This window comes from Sus scrofa, unplaced genomic scaffold (genome assembly GCF_000003025.6).
Source record: "Sus scrofa isolate TJ Tabasco breed Duroc unplaced genomic scaffold, Sscrofa11.1 Contig1914, whole genome shotgun sequence".
NCBI lineage: Eukaryota > Metazoa > Chordata > Mammalia > Artiodactyla > Suidae > Sus > Sus scrofa.
The window spans coordinates 947120-968283 of record NW_018084979.1 but is presented as its reverse complement, the minus strand read 5'-3'; the positions used below and the strand labels follow the sequence as shown (position 1 = coordinate 968283).

Genomic DNA, 21164 nt, shown 5'->3' with positions numbered 1-21164 from the left:
TCCCAGGCTAGGGGTTGAATCAGAGCTGTAGCCACCGGCCTACGCCAGAGCCACAGCAACGCAACGCGGGATCCGAGCCGCGTCTGCAACCTACACCACAGCTCACGGCAACGCCGGATCTTTAACCCACTGAGCAAGGGCAGGGACCGAACCCGCAACCTCATGGTTCCTAGTCGGATTCGTTAACCACTGCGCCACGACGGGAACTCCAGGCCTTCATTTTTGTGTGTGTGTGTGTCTTTTTGCCTTTTTCTAGGGTTGCTCTTGCGGCATATGGAGGTTCCCAGGCTAGGGGTCGAATCGGAGCCATAGCCACCAGCCTACACCAGAGCCACAGCAACACGGGATCCGAGCCGCATCTTCGACCTCCACCACAGCTCACAGCAACACTGGATCCTTAACCCAGTGAGCAAGGCCAGGGATCGATCCCGCAACCTCATGGCTCCTAGTCAGATTCGTTAACCACTGCGCCACAACGGGAACTCGTGGATCTGGCGTTGCTGTGAGCTGTGGTATAGGTTGCCGATGCGGCTCGGATCCTGTGTGGCTGTGGTGTAGGCTGGCAGCTACAACTCTGATTCGACCCCTGGCCTGGGAACCTCCGTGTGCTGTGGGTGCGGTCCTAAAAAGCAAATAAAAAATAAAAATAAAAACAGAGCATCTCTACCTATAGCCCAGTCTCTCTGCTCCCAACCTCAAAATAATCACAGCTGTCGCCCACCCCTTACTATAAATACAACTCTGTGTGTGCTGTTTCAGTTGTTTAGACTCTAGGGGTAAAACAGAACTCTGGGTTCCAAACCAGAGTAATGAAGGGAAAAAATATGGGAAGAAAATGAGATCACTTGTCACAAGGCTGTGATATTCTGTCTGTCACTTGCAGACACAGAGCCCGTCGAATTATTTCTTCTTCTCAGCACTGCACAGAAATTAGGACATCCTTTTGGGGGCGATAGCTTGTGCTAGCTTTGTTTTTCATTGTTAAGCTCCTCCAGTTACAGGTTCAGTGACAGCCTATTCTAGCAGCTCAGTAAACATTATGAGTTTTCTCTCTTTAGAGGTTAGAACAGGGACTCGCAAAGCTTAATAGCCTCTGGGAGTGCCCATCCTGGCTCGGGGGAACGAATCTGAGGAGCATCCGTGAGGACACAGGTGTGATCCCTGGCCTCACTCAGTGGGTTAAGGATCCGGTGTTGCCGTGAGCCGTGTTGTAGGTTGCAGATGCAGCTTGCATCTGGTCTGGGAACCTCCATATGCCATGGGTTTGCGCCCCCCCCCAAAAAAAAAGACCGAAAAAAAGCTTAACAGCCTCTATAACAATGTCTAACTTTTTCTGAGAACCTTAAGCAGGAAGGCGAGAAAAGGCAATAGTCAGAGTTGGTATGCTCCATGTCAGGAAACAATTAACGTGCTGCTTCTGCGTGCTTAGAACTGCTCAGTTACTCTCCAGAGAGCCTCATCCGCAGCACTGGGCTGTTGAGAAGCAGCTGGTAAAGCTGAATGATTTCTAGCCTTGGGCCTGGGGTGGGAAGTAAGATGCACTTGTTAATTTAAAAATCCATTTTAGGAGTTACTGTTTGGAAAAGTAAAAATGCAGTTGATGACATTAAAAAGTCTAGTCTAGGAGTTCCCTGGTGGCCTAGGGGGTTAGGGACCCAGCTGCTTGACACGGATTGGATCCCTGCACTGCCGTGTGCCATGGACACAGCCAAAAACTCACTAAATAATAAAGTAAAAAGATCTGGTCTAGGGCTGGGTAGAGAGTATTCTCTGAAAGATCATCTTACTTATTCATTATTTACTTATTTATTTAATAGCGATAGGGGCATATGGAAGTTCCTGGGCCAGGGATTGAATCCAGGCCACAGCTGCAGCACACGCTGAATCATTTTAACCCACTGCACCAAGCTGGGGATCAAACCCACACCTCCGAAGTGACCGGAGCCACTGCAGTTGAATTGTTTCCTTTTTTTTTCTTTTTAGGGCCTCATAGGTGGCATATGGAGGCTCCCAGGCTAGGGGTCAAATCAAAGCTGCTGCTGCCAGCCTACACCACAGCAACACAGGATCCAAGCCACACCTACACCACAGCTCGTGGCAAGGCTGGATCCTTAACCCCCTAACTGGGGCCAGGAACTGAACCCGTATCCTCATGGATGCTAGTTGGGTTCGTTACCACTGAGCCATGATGGGAACCCCTGCGGTTGAGTTTTTAACCCTTGCCCCACAGTGGGAACTCCTGAAAGCTCGTCTCTGGAGGAGGAGGTTCCTGTTACCACTGCGGTTAGATGCTGAGTTTGCCGGGAGGGGGCCGTCGTCGCACCTTTACAGTGAGCAGAATCCCTCACGCCGCGTGCAGCCCAGCGTGAACGCCCAGCGCGTGCTGGGTGACTTCTCCGGCCCTCCTTTTCCACCTTACTCGAGTTTGTGTGTATGTTTTCTTTCTTTCCTGCTGTTTCCACCTGCTCCCTCACTGAGCTGCGGCCCCTTTACTTCCGCTTACCTATCACACCTGTGCTCTCAGGCCTTTGCATAACCTGGATCCCCTTTCTCCTCTCTTCCCGGGGCGGGGGGGGGGGGGGGGGGGCGGGTGGAGAAAGAAGGCCGATCATCCTTTGAACCCTAACTGGAAAACCACCCTTCTTGGCCTGCCCGTTTATGCTGCCTGTTCATCCTGGTTCATCCCTTGGGTTTCAGTTCATTTATTTATTTGTTTTTTGTCTGTTTGTTTGTTTGTTTTATCTTTTTTTTTTTTTTGCAGTATTATAATTCTTTTTTTTTTTTTTTTTTTTTTTTTTATTATTTTCCCACTGTACAGCAAGGGGGTCAGGTCATCCTTAGATGTATACATTGCAGTTACAGTTTTTTCCCCCACCCTTTCTTCTGTTGCGACATGATGTTTTATCTTTTTTTGCTATTTCTTTGGGCCGCTCCTGCGGCATATGGAGGTTCCCAGGCTAGGGGTCGAATCGGAGCTGCAGCCACAGGCCTACGCCAGAGCCACAGCAACGCAGGATCCGAGCCGCGCCTGCAACCTACACCACAGCTCAAGGCAACGCCAGATCCTTAACCCACTGAGCAAGGGCAGGGACCGAACCCGCAACCTCATGGTTCCTAGTCGGATTCGTTAACCACTGCGCCACGAGGGGAACTCCTATTTGTTTATTTTAAGTTTGGTTTGGAAAGGCTTCATTTCTGAATACATGTGTGATTTTAACAAATACTTTTTACAAGCAAAATTAACAATATTACTTAAGTACAATCAACAATCTAAAATAAAGTGCCAAATTACATGAAATCAGAGTAATCCGGGAAAAACGATGGCTTTCCCCCATTTAAAAAGACACACCAGGGAGTTCCCGTCGTGGCGCAGTGGTTAACGAATCCGACTAGGAACCATGAGGTTGCGGGTTCGATCCCTGGCCTTGCTCAGTGGGTTAACGATCCGGCGTTGCCGTGAGCTGTGGTGTAGGTTGCAGACGCGGCTCGGATCCCATGTTGCTGTGGCTCTGGCATAGACTGGCAGCTACAGCTCCGATTAGACCCCTAGCCTGGGAAACTCCATATGCCGCGGGAGCGGCCCAAGAAATGGCAAAAAGACAAAAAAAAAAAAAAAAAAAAAAAAGGCACACCACCGCCTCTTTTCTATTTGCTTCTCTTCAAGTATTCAAAATGGTGAGAAAGTTTTCCATGCCATTGGAGGTAAGAGTTTCCAAACAGACTTACATTTAAAAGTTGAGTAATTGGGTTCAGGGGACATTCTGTGAAAACAACTCAGGAGACCAAGCACTTGTGGTTTCAGGCACGGAGGTGGCCAGTTTTCTCAAACTGGAAGGCAACATTTGACTTCTGAACAAGAACCAAGTCCCCAGACCGACTCTCCTCAGGTTTCAGTTTAGAGCCTGCTTTCTCAGAGGCTTCCCAGACACCCCGAATCTAAATTATGGCACCGTGTTATTTTCTCAGCATTGTTGTTTCCGCTGTAGCCCTTGCCGCAGTCTCTGATAATACACACCTCGTGTATCCCAATGTATTTCTGCGTTGCTCAAGTCACCCACCTCCCCAGTAGACTGCGAGCTCTTTGAGAACAGGGTCCTGCCTTCGTCGTTCAGCGTTTTGCATCTGGAGTGGGTCCTGACCTTCAGCAGGTACTCAGTCTAGATTCGCCAGATGGATGACTCACCTCCTTTGAGAAACATTCTCCAGCTTTCAGCACTTTATGCTGATACTCAGCAGTGCTCTGGCATTTATTACGTGGCCGTCTCATCTCAGCAGATGGTTAGCTACACACGATTGCAGCTCCCATGCTTGAAAACATGCTCATTCATGCTTTCCTTGCTCCGAGTTTAGCCCTGAGGTTAAACTCCGCTTCAGGACCACATCAGACAGCTCCCTTTCTAGCATTTTAAGGGGGGGGGGGTTCAGCCCCTTGTTTATGTATTGGGCTTTCAGGTAAGAATCTGTTTAGCATGCCTAGTGTTCAGTCACTGCCTCAGCCCCAGCTCAGTGCTCTTCCCTCTCCTCCCCAAAACTAAGAGAAAACAAAACCTTGTCCCATCCATGAGGAGAAATCTCTCTTGGGGGTCACGTCTTGATTTACTAGGATAGCATGTTGGATTTGATGGAGAGGTTTGAGTGGCATAAGGATGATCAGGTATTTGCGTAAGTATTTACTGTGGCTCTGGATCTGTTTATTAGGATAAGAAAAGATTGTGAACTGGGGCACCGAACATGTTTTCTTTTTAAGGTCTTTCTCGTATAGAACAGTGCCTTATAGGTGGTGGGTGCCCAGGACCGTTTAGTGGATTGAACGTGTACGTGAAAAAGCGCATTGGACTTAAAGTCCACAGACATGGCGTGAGTTCCACTCATAATCCCGGTATTGAGTGTTGGAAGTGTTCGCCAGTGCAGTAGGTAAAAGTTCAAAGTCGATTGCCGTTAGTTATCTATGATTACATGTTGGAAAACCTAAGAGGATCAACTGAAAAACTGAAGAAACAGCAAGTATAGCAGGTTATAAAATGAACATTCAAACATCAGTAACTTTCTCATGTCAAAATAGTATCTAATTTAAACCTGGCAAAAGGAAATAATCACAAGAACAAAATAAGGTATAAAATGAACTCCTGGAGTTCCTGTCGTGGTGCAGTGGTTAACGAATCCGACGAGGAACCATGAGGTTGCGGGTTCGGTCCCTGCCCTTGCTCAGTGGGTTAACGATCCGGCATTGCCGTGAGCTGTGGTGTAGGTTGCAGACGCGCTCGGATCCCGCGTGGCTGTGGCTCTGGCGTAGGCCGGCGGCTACAGCTCCATTCAACCCCTAGCCTGGGAACCTCCATATGCCGCGGGAGCGGCCCAAGAAATAGCAAAAAGACAAAAAAAAAAAGAAATGAACTCCTCACTTGGGCAGTGGGGACCTTTAATCATGGACTACAGTTTGAATGGCGCCCCCTTGGGGTTGAGCTGCACAATGTCTCTGAATATATTTAGAAAGTTTCCAGAACCTACCTGAAGAATGCTATAAAACTCTCTGAAAAAACTAAATTAAATAATTCAGTAAGAATACCTTGTTCTTGGGTAAGAAGACTCAGAAGGTAAAATTGCCAGTTCTTTCTGAATCAGTGTCTGAATTGAATGTGATCCAAATCAAAATCATCAAAATTTTCTTTAGAATTTGTTAAATTTTTCTAAATTTCGTTTAGAAAAATAAATATTTAAGAATCACTATGGAAAACAAATAAAACTAAGAGATGGTTCTTTGAAAGGGTAAGCAAAATCAACAAAAAAAAAAAAAAAAAAAAAAAAAAAAAAAAAAAAAAAAAAAAAAAAAAAAAAAAAAAAAAAAAAAAAAAAAAAAAAAAAACAAACCTCTGGCCAGGCTCACCAAGAAGAAAAGAGAGAGGACGCAAATGTACAAAATATGAAATGAAACAGGGAAAATAACAAATGATACCACAGAAATTTTTTTAAAAGTGCAGTGAACAATCATATGCCAACAAACTAGGCAACCTAGAAGAGATGTACAAGGTTCTAGAGATAGATATCTCACCAAAACTGAACCAAAAAGAAATAGATCATTTTAACAGACTGATCACTAGAAGTAAAATGGAATCTGCAATTAAAAAAAAAAAAAAACTTCACTGGAGAATTATATCAAATATAAAGGAGTTCCATTGTGGTGCAGTGGAAACAAATCCAACTAGAAACCATGAGGTCACAAGTTCGATCCCTGGCCTCGCTCAGTGGGTTAAAGCTTGGCTTTGCCATGAGCTGTGATGTGAATCGCAGACGCAGCTTGGATCTGACATTGTGGTGGCTGCGGCGTAGGCCAGCAGCTGTAGCTCCAATTCAACCCCAAGCCTGGGAATCTCCATATGCCGCAGGTGCGGCCCTAAAAAGTGAAAAGGAGAAGTTCCTGTTATGGCTCAGTGGTTAACGAATCCGACTAGGAACCATGAGGTTGCAGGTTCGATCCCTGGCCTCACTCAGTGGGTTAAGGATCCCGTGTTGCTGTGGCTGTGGTGTAAGCCAGCGGCTACAAATCTAATTCAGCCTCTAGCCTGGGAACCTCCATATGCTGTGAGTGCAGCCTTAGAAAAGACCAAAAAAAAGACCACGCACACACACACAAAAAAAAAAAGTGAAAAAAAAAAAAAAGCAGTCCTTGTAAAACTCTTCCAAAAGATTGAAGGGAAAGGAATATTCCCAGAATCATTCTGTGAAGCCACTATCACCCTGATACCAAACAAAGAAAATTACAAGACAATATCTTTGATGAATATAGATGCAAAAATTCTCAACAAAATACTAGCAAACCCAACCACACATAGAAAAGATCAAACGCCACGACCAGGTGAGATTCATCCCAACGTCACAGGGATGTTTCAGCATGCACAAGCAGGGAGATACCCCACATGAGCAAAAGATGAAAACCGCATGACCAACTCAATAGACACGGAAAAAGCATTGGTAAAATCCAACAACATTCATGATAAAAACTTTTACTAAAGTGGGTATAGGGCGTTCCTGTCGTGGCTCAGAGGTTAACGAATCCGACTAGGAACCATGAGGTTGCGGGTTTGGTCCCTGCCCTTACTCAGTGGGTTAAGGATCCAGCGTTGCCATGAGCTGTGGTGTAGGTTGCAGACGCGGCTCGGATCCCGCGTGGCTGTGGCTCTGGCGTAGGCCGACGGCTACAGCTCCGGTTCAACCCCTAGCCTGGGAACCTCCATATGCCACGGGAGCGGCCCAAGAAATGGCAAAAAGACAAAAAATAAATAAATAAATAAAGTGGGTATAGAGGGAACATATCTCAACATAATAAAAGCTATTTATGACAGACCTGCAGCCAACATAATACTCAGTGGTGAAAAGCTGGAAGCCTTCCCACTAACTCTGGAGCAGGATAAGGATGTCCACTCTCACCACTTCTGTTCAACATAATATTGGAAGTCCTGGCTATAGCAGTCAGACAAGAAAAACTAAAAGGTGTCCACATTGGGAGAGAAGTGGTAAAATTTTTATATGCAGATGACATGATGCTATATATAGGCAACTCTAAAGACTCCACACAAAAAACTACCGGAACTGATTAAAAAAAAAATTCTGCAAGGTAGCAGGATACAAGTTTAACATACAGAAATGTTTCATTTCTTTACACTAACAATGAAATATCAAAAAGGAAAAAGAAAAAAAAACCCTCTTAAAATCACATCAGGAGTTCCTGTTGTGGCTCAGTGGAAATGAATATGCTAGTTACCGTGAGGCAGCAGGTTGGATCTCTGGCCTTGGTCAGTGGGTTAAGGATCCGGTGTTGCCATGAGCCATGGTATCAATCGCAGACACAGCTCAGATCCTGCGTTGCCGTGGCTGTGGTGTAGGCCAGGAACTGTAGCTCTGATTAGACCCCTAGCCTGGGAAGCTCCATATGCCACAGGTGCGGCCCTATAAAGCAAAAAATAATAATATAATAATAAGACCACATCAAAAAGTTTAAATACTTAGGAATAAACCTGACTAAGAAAATGAAAGATTTACATGCTGAGAACTATAAAACATTGATAAAGGAAACTGAAGATGATTTAAAGAATGGAAAGATATCCTTTGCTCTTGGATTAGAAGAATTAAGATGGTTAAAATGGCCATATTACCCAAAGCAGTCTACACATTTAATGTGATGCTTATCAAATTACCCACGTTATTTTTCACAGGACCAGAACGAATAATCCTAAAATTGTGTGTGGAACCATAAAAGACGCAGAATTGCCAAAGCAATCCTGGGGAAAAAGAACAAAGCTAGAGGAATAACCCTCCCAGACCTCAGACAGTACTGCAGCATGGTATTGGCACAAACCAGGCATGAGGATCAATGAAACAGAATAGAGAGCCCAGAAAGAAACCCACACACCCACAGTCAAAGGAGGCAAGAATATACCATGAAGGAAAGACAGTCTCTTCAACAAGAGATTTGGGAAAGCTGGACAGCTGCACGTAAATCCGTGAAGTTAGAACACGCCCTCACACCAAAAAAAAAAATAAACTCAAAATAGCTTAAAGACTTAAATATAAGACATGACACCATAAAATTCTTGGAAGAAAACATAAGCAAAACATTCTCTGACATAAATCTTACCAGTGTTTTCTTAGGTCAGTCTCTCAAGGCAATAGAAATAAAAGCAAAAATAAGCAAATGGGAACTAATCCAACTTACAGTCTTTTTCACAGCAAAGGAAACCATTACCAAAGGACGACCTATGGACTGGGAGAAAATATTTGCAAACAATGTGACTGACAAGTGCTTAATTTTCAAAATATACCAACGGTTCATACAACTCATTATCAAAAAAAAAAAAAAAACAAAAAACCCTCAGGAGTTCCCTCGTAGCACAGTAGGTTAAGGCTCCAGCATGGTGACTGTAGCAGCTCAAGTTGCTGCTGTGGTGCAGGTTTGACACCTGGCCTGGGAACTTAGTGTGCTTTTGGCGTGCCCCCCCCCAAAAAAAAACCACTGACAAACTCGAAAAAACAGGGAGAAGACCTAAATACACGTTTCTCCAAAGAAGAAATACAGATGACCAATAGGCACATGAAAAGATGCTCGGCATCACTAATTAGTAGAGAAATACGAATCAAAACTCCAATGAGATATCACCTCACTCTGGTCAGAATGCCCATCATTAAAAGGTGCTGGAGAGGGTGTGGAGAAAAGGGAACCTCCTGCACTGCTGGTGGACATGTAAATTGGTGCAGCCACTGTGGAAAACAGTACGGAGGTTCCTTAAAAAACTCAGTTAAAAAAAAAAAAAAAAGCAAATGAGACTCTGCTGTAAAGCACTGAGAACTATATCTAGTCACTTATGATGGAGCATGAAAATGTGAGAAAAAAGCATGTATGCATCTATGTGTAGCTGGGTCACCTTTCTGGACAGCAGAAAATTGACAGAGCACTGTAAACCAGCTATGATGGAAAAAATAAAAATCATTATTAAAAAAAATAAAACGAGTCTCCCTATGATCCAGCAATTCTACTCTTGAGCATTTATCTGGAGAAATTTATAACTTGAAAAGACACACGCGGAGTTCCCGTGGTGGCGCAGTGGTTAACGAATCCGACTAGGAACCATGAGGTTGCGGGTTCGATCCCTGACCTTGCTCAGTGGGTTAAAGATCCGGCATTGCTGTGAGCTGTGGTGTAGGTCGCAGACGCGGCTCGGATCCCGGGTTGCTGTGGCTCTGGCATAGGCTGGTGGCTACAGCTCCGATTGGACCCTAGCCTGGGAACCTCCATATGCTGTGGGAGCGGCCCAAGAAATGGCAAAAAGACAATAAATAAATAAATAAATAACCTAAAAAAAAAAAAAAGAAAAGACACACACACCCCAATGTTCATAGCAGCACTATTTACGTTAGCCAAGACATGGAAGGAACCTAAATGTCCATCAACAGATGAATGGATAAATATGTGGTATATACATAATGGAATACCACTCAGCCATAAAAAAGAATGAAGTAATGCCACTTGCAGCAACATGGATGGACCTAGAGAGTCTCATATTAAGTCAGGAAGAGAAAGGCAAATACAATATGACATCACTTAGGTGGAATCTAAAATATGACGCAAATGAACTTATTTACAAAGCAGAAACAGACTCCTATAGAAAACTAACTTATGTTACCAAAGGGAAAAGGATGTGGGGGAGTTCCCGTCGTGGTGCAGCGGAAATGAATCCAACTAGAAACCGTGAGGCTGCAGGTTCAACCCTCGCTCAGTGGGCAGGGATCCAGTGTTGCTGTGGCTGTGGCATAAGCCAGCAGCTGCAGCTCGAATTCGACCCCTTGCCTGGGAACTTCCATATGCTACGGGTGCAGCCCTGAAAAGCACAAAAAAAAGGGGGGGAGGGGGGAATAAATTAGGGGTGTGGATGAGCAGATACAAACTTCTATATATAAAATAGATAAGCCAACAAGGTCCTACTCTGTAGCCCAGGTAACTATACTCGGTATCTTACAATAAACCATCATAGGAAGGAACACGAAAACAAATATAGGTATAACTATTATAGATAAAATTGAATCACTTCTGCTGTACACCATAAATGACAGTGTCAATCAACTACAACTAAACAAAAGATTCACGATGGAAAATTCTGAAAGGGTACTGTTGGGGAAGAACTTGCTTCCAAATATTAACACGCATCATAAAACCTCTGTGGGAGCTCCTTTGGGGCTCGCCAGGTTAAGGAGCCAGCATTGTCACTGCTTTGGATTGGTCACAGCTATGGCCCAAGTCCAATCCCTGGCCCTGGAATTCCTGCATGCCACAGGCATGGGCAAGAAAAACAAAAAATAAAAACTTAATTAAAACATTAATCGAAGGAATTCCTGTCGTGGCTCAGTGGTAATGAACCCTGAGGAATGAGGTTCCATCCCTGGCCTTGCCCCGTGGGTTAAGGATCTGGCATTGCTGTGAGCTGTGGTGTAGGTTGCAGACATGGCTCAGATCTGGAGTTGCTATGGCTGTGGCATAGGCCGGCAGCTACAGCTCCAGTTCAACCCCCAGCCTGGGAACTTCTGTGTGCTATGGGTGAGACCCTAAAAAAAAAAAAAACAAAACTATGGAATACAGTAGAGCACCAAATGAGACCCAGTAAAAATAGACATATAAAGATAGGATTGTTTTAATAAAGGTGTTGGAACAGCCAACTGGCCTTTTATAATAAAAATTCCTAATTCCTTCCTCAATCCAAAAGAAGCTCCAGGTGGATCAAAGACTTAAGTATAAAAATTGATCATGAGAGTCCAAAAAGATGAGTTCCTGCCATGGCGGAGTGGGTTACAAATCCGACTGCAGCAGCTTGGGGCACTGCAGAGGTGCCGGTTTGATCCCCAGCCCAGTACAGTGAGTGGGTTAAAGGATTCCAATTGCCACAGCTGTGGCTCAGATTCAATCCCTGGCCGAGGAGCTTCCATCTGCTGCAGGTGTGGCCATAAAAAGGAAAAAACTCCTTCAGTAACTATGTTGGTAATCTTCAAATGGGGAAGGCATTTCTAAACATAGCCCAAAACTCCGAAGCCTGAGGCTATTTTTATTCTATATCTTGCAAGGTACAAAACACCATTTAAAAAGACAACAAACTTGGAAAAAACATTTGTAACACATATGGCAAGGAATAATGTCCCTAAAAAGAAAAATGTTTATTTAAATCAATCAGAAAGGAAAAACAGGCAAAGGACATGAGCAGTTCACAAAAGTTGCATTTATCGACGTTTTGTTCGTGATTTCTGAGTTTCCTGTCATGCCTAGAACGAACTTCCCACGCAGGATGCTTAATTTTAATAATGAAAGAAATGCAAGTTAAAACAGTTTTTACTATCAGATTGGAAAATGTAAATTATCAGTAGGAAGTTGATAATAGTGTTGCCTCATACTTTTGTACTAACAAAGTATTAAGAAATTGGCACTTTTTTTGGAGTTCCCATTGTGGCTCAGTGGTTAATGAATCCAACTAGGAACCATGAGGTTGCGGGTTCGATCCCTGGCCTTGCTCCGTGGGTTAAGGATCTGGCGTTGCTGGGAGCTGTGGTGTAGGTTGCAGACGCGGCTCGGATCTGGTGTTCCTGTGGCTCTGGCATAGGCTGGTGGCTACAGCTCCGATTTGACCCCTAGCCTGGGAACCTCCATGTGCCGAGGGAGCAGCCCTAGAAAAGGCAAAAAGACAACAACAACAAAAAAAAAAAATGAAAAAGGCACTTTTTTTTCATCTCTTGTAGGGATTCCCCTACGGCATATGGAGGTTCCCAAGTCAGGGGTTAAATTGGAGCTGCAGCCGCTGTCCTACACCACAGCCACAGCAGTGCCAGGTCCCTCATCCACGGAGTGGGGCCAGGGATCAAGTCCAAATCCTCATGGATACTAGTCAAGTTCTCAACCCACTGAGCCACCAGGGGAACTCCAAGAAATAGGCCCTCTTACTCACCTTTGGTAGGAATGTAGTTTGCTCTTATTTGGAGAGCATTTTGACGGGCACTGTCAGAGTGTTTACTGTAGTCACATGATTTCACTCAGCAACTCCAATTCAAGGGATTTGCTCACATATATACCAGGTTTATGTGTATTGGGGTTTTCACTGAAGCACTGTTTTTAATAGTTAGAAATTACCTAAATATCTGTCAATAAGGAATTAGATAAATTATGGAAATGCCATACATTGCATCTGTTAAAAGATAAATATGTAAACCCATATGTACTGACATGAAAAGATGTCCAAAATATATTAAGTGAAAAACGGAGCTCCCACTATGGTGCAATGGGATTGGCAGAGTCTTGGGAGCGCTGGGATGCAGGTTCTATCCCAGCCCAGCGCAGTGGGTTAAGGATCCGGCAATGCTGCAGCTGCAGCTTAGGTCGAGGCTGTGGCTGGGATCTGATTCCTGACCCTGGAGCTCCATATGCCGTGGGGCAGCCGAAAGAAAAAAAAAGCAAAAAACCCCCAAAAAACTAGTTAGTTGCAGAGGGGTATACATAATATGTCATTTCTGAAAAGCTAAAACATATGCATATGTGTAGGGGAGTTTTTGTTGGTTTTTTAGGGCTGCACCTGCGGCATATGGAAGTTCCCAGGCTAGGGGTCAAATTGGAGCTACAGCTGCCAGGCTGCACCACAGCCACAGCAACACTGGATCTGAACCTCACCTGTGACCTACACCACACCTCATGGCAACTTCGGATCCTTAACCCACTGAGCGAGCCCAGGACTCAAACCTGCATCCTCATGGATAGTCTGACTCATTACTGCTGAGCCACAACAGGAACTCTGAAATGTGGGGCTTTTTAAAGCCCCAAGTTTGTGGACTGTATTGCTTACCTGGTCACTGTAGAGAGTAACCTCTCTGAATCTGTTTTCTTGTTTCTAAAACTGGAGTATTACAGAGTTCCCGTCGTGGCGCAGCGGAAACGAATCTGACTAGGAACCATGAGGTTGCGGGTTCAATCCCTGACCTCGCTCAGTGGGTTAAGGATCCAGCGTTGCCGTGAGCTGTGGTGTAGGTCACAGACTCAGCTTGGATCTGGCGTGGCTGTGGCTCTGGCGTAGGCCGGTGGCTACAGCTCCAATTAGACCCCTAGCCTGGGAACCTCCACATGCCACAGGTGTGGCCCTAAAAGGACAAAAAAAAAAGAAAAAGAAAAAACTGGAGGATTACATACGTACCTCTTAAGTATGTGGAAATGCTCAAAAGACAAAATATATATACGAGCTTTCTGTTAACAGCGTGTGCTATCAAATACGTGATATTCAAACAAAAGTCATTAAATGTAGATGGCTTCCATAACCTACATTCTCAAAAGCTAATAAACCTGTATTTATTTTTCAACTTGATTTAATGATGTAATGCTTATTATCTTTTTGATAGGCAAAGAAATCTTTTTTCTTGTTCATTTTTATTATTTATATCAATTTTATTTTATTATTAATATCTTATATTCAGTTTTCCCAAGTCATTCCCCCAGATATCTGTTTTTCCTTTTTTTTTAATTGCAAACTAATTCCTAAATTTTTAGGGGGAAACAGACCCCTTTGAAAGCCCTATGAGGAGTTCCCATTGTGGCTCCGAGGTTAAGAATCCGACTAGTATCCAGGAGGACACAGGTTTGATCCCTGGCCTCGATTAGTGTGTTAAGGATCCAGTGTTGCCACAAGCTGCAGCGTAGGTCAAAGATGCAGCTCAGATCTGGTGTTGCTGTGGCTGTGGCGTAGGCTGGCAGGTGCAGCTCTGACTGAACCCCTAGCCTGGTGATTTCCATTTGCCTCAGGTGCAGCCCTAAAAAGCTTAAAAAAAAAAATTTCAGTAAGGTATCCAGATACAGAATTACTGTAGAGAAATCAACATATATACAAGCCACACTAGTTAGCAGATATATAAAAGACTCTATTTACAATAGTTATGAATGGATAAAACACCTAGCAATATACTTAACATGAATTGCAAGATCTTTACGGTAAAAACTTTAAAATGCTACAGGTCTCCAAAGACAGCTAAACAAGTAAAAGGCATATGTTCTAGAATAGAAAGAGTCAACATAAAAGTATTAATTTTTCCTAAACTAATCTATGAATTAATGTGACTCCATCAAATTCCAAACTATATTTGGAAACTAAAAATGATTTCAAAGTTCAAGTGGAAAATGCAAAAAAAGAAAAGAAAAAGAAAAGCCATAAAAAGAAGTGGGAGGAGTTCCAGTCATGGCTCAGCGATTAATGAATCTGACTAGCATCTGAGAGGACACAGGTTCAATCCCTGGCCTCGCTCAGTGGGTTAAGGATCCTGCGTTGCCGTGAGCTGTGGTGTAGGCTGCAGATGGGGCTCAGATCTGGCGTGGCTGTGGTGTAGGCCAGTGGCTACAGCTCTGATTTGACCCCTAGCCTGGGAACCTCCATATGCCACAGGTGCGGCTGTAAAAAAATTGTAAATAAATAAAAAGAAGGTAGTAAGGCGCATAAATAGATTAACAGAACAAAATTCCAGAAATAAACCCAAATAAGTAGAAACACTTTATGTTTTTTAAAAATATTTTAAATCTGTAAGTAAAAGATCAGTGTTTGCTAATGGATGAGACAACTGGGTAGCCGTCTGGGAGGAAAATGCCCAAACGGCTGAAAGATGAAAAATATGAAAGAGAAGCATTCCCGCTGTGGCGCCGTTCATGCTCTGGCTTATCTCTACGGAGGCGCTGGTTCGATCCCTGGTGCAGTATGTGTGTTTTAGGATCCAGCGTTCCTGAAGCTGTGGCACAGGTTTCGATCCCTGGCCCAGGAACTTCCATGTGCCCCGGGGGCAGCTGAAAAGAAGGAAGAGATTTCTAATAGCCTCAGAATGTAGATCCTTCTCAATAGGATGCAAGACTTACAAACCATAGAAGAAATGTTGCCACAGAAAATGTTTTTCAGAGTTCCTGCTGTGGCTCAGCTGGTTTAAGAATCCAGTACAGTGTCCGTGCGGATGTGGGTTCAATCCCTAGCCTCATTCGGTGGGCTAAGGACCCAGTGTTGCCACAGGCTGCAGCTCAGGTCACAGCTGCGGCTCGGACTCCACGTTGCCCGTGGCTGTGGTGTAGGTCTGCAGCTGCAGCTCCGATTTGACCCCTAGCAGGAACTTCCACACGCCCTGGGTGTGCCATGAAAAGAAAAAGTTTTTTCCCCTCAATATGGTTGATGCTTAAACAGTGCCGGGGTGAAGGGTGCAGACCCTCTGCACGGGCAGAAATCCGGTATTGCTCTGCAGTCAGCCCCCCGGCTCCCCAGACCTCCGTCCTGGACTCAGCCAGCCCCGATCGCGTCTTACCACAGTGTGTCTTTATCGGAAAAAACCTGCCTCTAAGTGGACTGGGCCATTCGAACCTGTGTTCTTCAAGGGTCAGTTGCAGTGGACACTGTAGTCCCTGCTGCTGCTGTTGTGGCGTTCTGGTCCCTCCCCCGCCCGGGAAGGGGACCTGCAGGACCTTCCTGCAAAACAACAAAAACAAATAAGGAAATGCCTTGACTCAGCCCAGGCCGTTGGCCTCTCCGTCGGCACCCCTCTATCTGACGGCTCCACACTCAGACGCAGTGGCGCTCCGGCTGGGTCCCGGCCTTGCTAACTGGCACTTAGGGGAGGGAGGCCACAGTGGAGACCGCGATGGCCTCCTTTGCCCCTCTCCTGTCCGGTCCGGCACTCACATCACAGAAGCCAGAAGGCCCTGCAGGCCCGCCTGCACCTGCGGCTGAGCCGCCCAGGCTGCATTGGAAGCTCCCTGCTCAGCTGCCCCTCCTGCCTTTATATACAGTCCCTGAATCAGCTTTGCAGGGAAAATAAGTGTTTGCTTTGTTAGAAGAAAAAAAAATTTCCTCTTGGTAAACCACTGTAAGCAAAATCAACAAACAAGGAACTGGAAAAGGAGTTCTTGTCGTGGCTCAATGGTTAACAAACCTGACTAGCATCCATGAGGATGTGGGTTCGATCCCTGGCCTCGCTCATTGGGTTAAGGATCGGGCGTTACTTGAGCTGTGGTGTGGGTCGCAGACTCGGCTCGGATCCCTCGTGGCTATGGCTGTGGTGTAGGCAGGTGGCTACAGCTCTAATTAGACCCCTATCCTGGGAACTTCCACATGCCCCAGGTGCGGCCCTAAAAAGCAAAAAAAAAAAAAAAAAAAAAAGTTGAATGAAAGTGAACAGCCAAGAAAAACTTTGAAATTCGAGGAAAGTATTTCTTGCAGCCTGTAACTAAAGCCATGCAAAATATCAATCAAATATGAGAGCAGAACATAGACACTCGGGGCATGCAAAGTCTCAAAACGACTTACCCTCCTCGTGCCCTTTCTCAGGAAGCAGTGAGAGGACGCGTCCACCGAAAGAGAAACCCTGGAAGGGCAAACGGTGCCGGAAATGGGAGCTCTAATGCTGGACGCGAGACACGGGAACCCCTAGGAAGATACTGAAAAGAGGTCCCGGGATACTGGTTCTGCATCAGGTGTAACGGGCCGCCGGTTGAGCCGGGAGATGGGAGCTGTCCCCAGGAGGCCCACTGCCACTGTGATACCATTTTGCCTGAGCACAGGGCGCGCTGGGTACCGTAACCCAGATTCTTATCCATGCTCAGCTCGCCTGGACTGTGCTCAGGAAGCTCCCGCCTGCCCGCCCTCCCATCCCCGTCCCCCGAATGAACTGAGAGCCCCCATTTCACTCCACAGAAATACTCTTGTCCGAGAGCCGGAGGTCGGCCTGGATGAACGAAGAAGCAGGAAATACAGCGAATCCCACTCATCTCGACATCATTCCTGAGACATCGTGAGCCTGACCCAGCCTGTAGACCAGCCAGGTGCTCCAGCCGCGGCGACCCCTGTATTTCCCTGCGCGTTTCCACGACCTTGCTGCGTGAGGCTCCCCAAGACCACCCCCAGGTTTGGTGATTCCCTCGGAGGACTCAGAGGACTCGGCATAGAGTCGTACTCAAGGCTCTGTCCGTCGCCGCAGAGGGACACCAAGCAGAATCAGCAAAAGAAAACAGCGGCGGGCACAGCCCAGGGAAACCAGCGGTGAGCCGAGTGCCCTCCAGGGGGAGTGCCACAGGACATCGCCCAGCCGCCGATCGCGACAGCACATGTGCTGTGTGTCAACCAGGGCCACTCATTAGAGGCTAAGGACCCAGGCTTCTCCTTTGCACACCCTCTGTCCTGGCACATACGAACTTCCAGAGCCCCGGAAGGAAAGCTGGTGTTCAGCACAAGCCAGATTGTTTGCACAAATAGTTTACGCACAGGAGCCACTGTCACCACTTAGGGAGTGGTGGACACCCTCCTGAAGTGCGGGTTCCGGAGGCCAGCCCGGGGCCAGCCTTGCCAGCAGCGCTTTCCAAGGAGCGCCGTCTCAGGCCTGCTCTGGGAGCTCTTTTCTAAATGATTTCCCACAAACCTTACCCAGAAAGGGCTCCTGGAAACGCCAGGGAAGCGGAAGCCAGGCTGTGACCTGGAAGCTCTGTTTAGTTTACATTTTCCTGGAAACCCTGGCCTGGACCGTGGTGACACCGCGTCTCCTTACACCGAGAGGCACGTTCTTTCCATCTCGTTTCCACTTTCTTTGGCTGCAGGGGACACAGCAAAGTGGTCAGACCACAAAGGGTCCTGTCAGCCAAAGCCCACCCTCCCTGGGAACCGAGTTGTAACTGGGCATGTGGTGTCCGGGTGGCCTGCGTTTCTGAGGTTCCGTGTGTGTGTCTGAGGTCTTGCCTCTGAAGCCTACAAGAAGTGACGGGCTGCTTCTGGGTCTGGGTCTAAGGCTTAAGACTTTTTCCCCGTCCCCGCTGGCTGGTCCCCAGAGGCGCCAGCGACACAGCTTCAGCCACCCAGGTGGTGAAATGCTGTAGTGACAGCACAAAACAAAGACGTAAGGAGTCGGGTTCCCTGAACAGCCTCTCCGAACAAGAGCGGCCTGGCAAGTGAGACAGAAAATGTCCTTCTTTCTTTCTTTTTTTAAATTCTTTGTTATTTCCCCAATACAATTTTTCTTTTTTTTTTTTTTTTTGCTGTGCAGCAAGGTGACCCAGTTACACATACATGTATATATTCTTTTTTCTCCCATTATCCTGCTCCGTCATGAGCAACTAGACGTAGTTCTCAGGGCTCCACAGCAGGAAGAAAGCTGCCTTATTTCTTCGTGCACTTTCTCCATCCCCCGACTCAAACAGCGTGCTAGCACAAAAGGCAGGATGTGCGCTCCCTCGGAAGAAGCACGTCGGGAGCTCCTGAGATTCAGGAATATTTGTTTCTTAACCTGGTATCAAACACACACACACTTTGGTATGTATCTATGAGTCATCTCACTGTTTTAAACAAATTGCACACACCGTGATGCCAAGGGTACCGCCCAGGGACCTCTGCCCAGACCTGAGTGATGACCTGTATGGGGAAAGAATCGGAAAAGGACTGGCTGGAGGATAGCTGATTTACTTTGCTGTACACAAAGTACAGCACACACAACTTTCTAAGTCAGCTATACGCCGATAAAATTTATTTGAAAAAGTGAAAGACCCTTCCTCGGCGGCTGCTAAGGTGCTCGGTCCTTCCGAGGACGCTAAGGCCGCGTTGGGGTGAGGCCCTCACTTCATCCGGCCACTGGCACCGTGCCCAGCAGCCCCCACCCAGCATTCATCCACACCGCGGCCTCCGTCCCCGGGGCTCGCCTGCGTCTCCTCTGCCCTCAGCCTGCAGGATGATGAGGTGACAGTCACGGAGGATGAGATCGAGGCTCTCATGAAAGCAGCAGGTGTAAATGCTGAGCCTTTCTGCCAGGCTTGTCTGCAAAGCTCTGGCCAGTGTCAACATGGGGAGCCTCATCTGCAGTGTGGGGGCTGGTGGACCTGCCCCCAGCAGCTGGTACTCCACCAGCAGGAAATCCTGCCCCGGCCACCACTGCTGCCCCGGCTGAGGAGAAGAAAGTAGAAGCGAAGAAAGAAGAATCTGAGGAGTCTGATGATGATACGGGCTTTGGTCTTTTTGACTAAACTTCTATAACACATTCAATAATAAAAAGCTGAGCTCATTAAAAAGAAATAAAAAATAAAGTGCTTGAATCTATCAAGGCAAAAAAAGATTAGCAGAATTAATAATGGTGAAATATGGAGTTCCCAGCATGGTGCAGTGGGTTGAGAACCCAACTGCAGCGGCTCAAGTTGCAGCAGCAGCCCAGGTTTGATTCCCAGCCTGGCCCTTTGGGTTAAAGGATCTGGGGTGGCCACAGCCACAGCGTAGGTCACAGCCGAGGCTCGGCCTCATTCCCTGGCCGGGGAACTTCCACATGCTGTGGGTGTGGCTGTAAAGGGTTTTTTTAAATGGTGAAGTATGTGTTTGCTAACACTTGATGAAAGTAGTTTTCCTGGAAAAATAACAAGTGACTTCCATGTACATTGTGGGGAGAAAAGATACAATGACGATGATTCCACAAAAATCGGAGATGGAAATATCCCAGTTTCTCTAACAAAATGTAAAGTCGTGCAATCTCACTAATTTATAAAAGCAAAGTTGTAGGAGTTCCCGCTGTGGCGCAATGGGATCAGCAGCATCTCTGCAGTGCCAAGGACAGAGGTTCGATCCCCAGCCTGGCACAGTGGGTTAAAGGACCTGGCATTGCCACACCTGTGGTGTAGGTCGCAACTGTGACTGGCCTGAGAACTCCATTTGCCACGGGGTAGCCAAAAATGAAAACAAACAATGATAAAGCAAAAAAAAAATGTAGTAATAGTGAAATACCATTTGCCCCTTGCCATTAAAAAAGTTTAATATCCAACATTGGAGAATGTGTGGCAAAACTATCATCTTTATAAATTTCAGTAAGATTATAAATTGATCTAAGCTTTTTGGAGTACAATTTTACACTGCCTACAAAAATTTTAAATATGCAGAACAAATCATCTAGAAAAAGACAACCCAGGAGTTCCCTTCATGGCTCAGCGGTTAACAAACCTGACTAGTATCCATGAGGATATGGGTTTGATCCCTGGCCTCCTTCTGGGTTAAGGATCCAGTGTTGCCACGAGCCATGGTGTAGGTTGCAGACGTGGCTCGGATCCCACGTTGCTGTGGCTGTGGTGTAGGCCGGCAGCCACAGCCCCGATTTGACCCCCAGCCTGGGAACTCCATATCGGCCCTAGAAAAGACCAAAAAAAGACAAAAAAAAAAAAAATTAGGAATGTTCTATTAAAGGGGGGGAGGGGAAGTTTCCATCGTAGCTCAGAGGTAACAACCCAACTCGTATCCATGAGGTCGCAGATTCGATCCCTGGCCTCACTCAGTGGGTTAAGGATCCTGCGTTGTTGTGGCTGTGGTGTAGGCCGGCAGCCACAGCTCCGATTGACCCCTAGCCTGGGAACCTCCATATGCCAAGGGTGCAGCCCTAAAAAGCACCAAAAAAAAAAACCCCAGTTTTTTAAATGAGCAAAAGACTTGAACAGACACTTCACAAAAGATAACATTCATTTTTTAATCTATTTTAAGATTTTTATTTTTCCATTATAGTTGATTTACAGTGTCCTGTCAATTTCTAGTGTACAGCAAAGCGACTCAGTCACACACATGTATATAATATATACATATATATATATATATATTTTACAAAAGATAGATAACATTGACATG

At 46.1% G+C, this 21164-nt stretch overlaps 1 pseudogene; it reads left to right on the top strand.

The window, feature by feature from the left end:
* The window catches only part of LOC100516814, a 30643-nt pseudogene extending 9746 nt beyond the window's left edge, over positions 1-20897 (top strand).
* Positions 20898-21164: the final 267 nt, after the last annotated feature.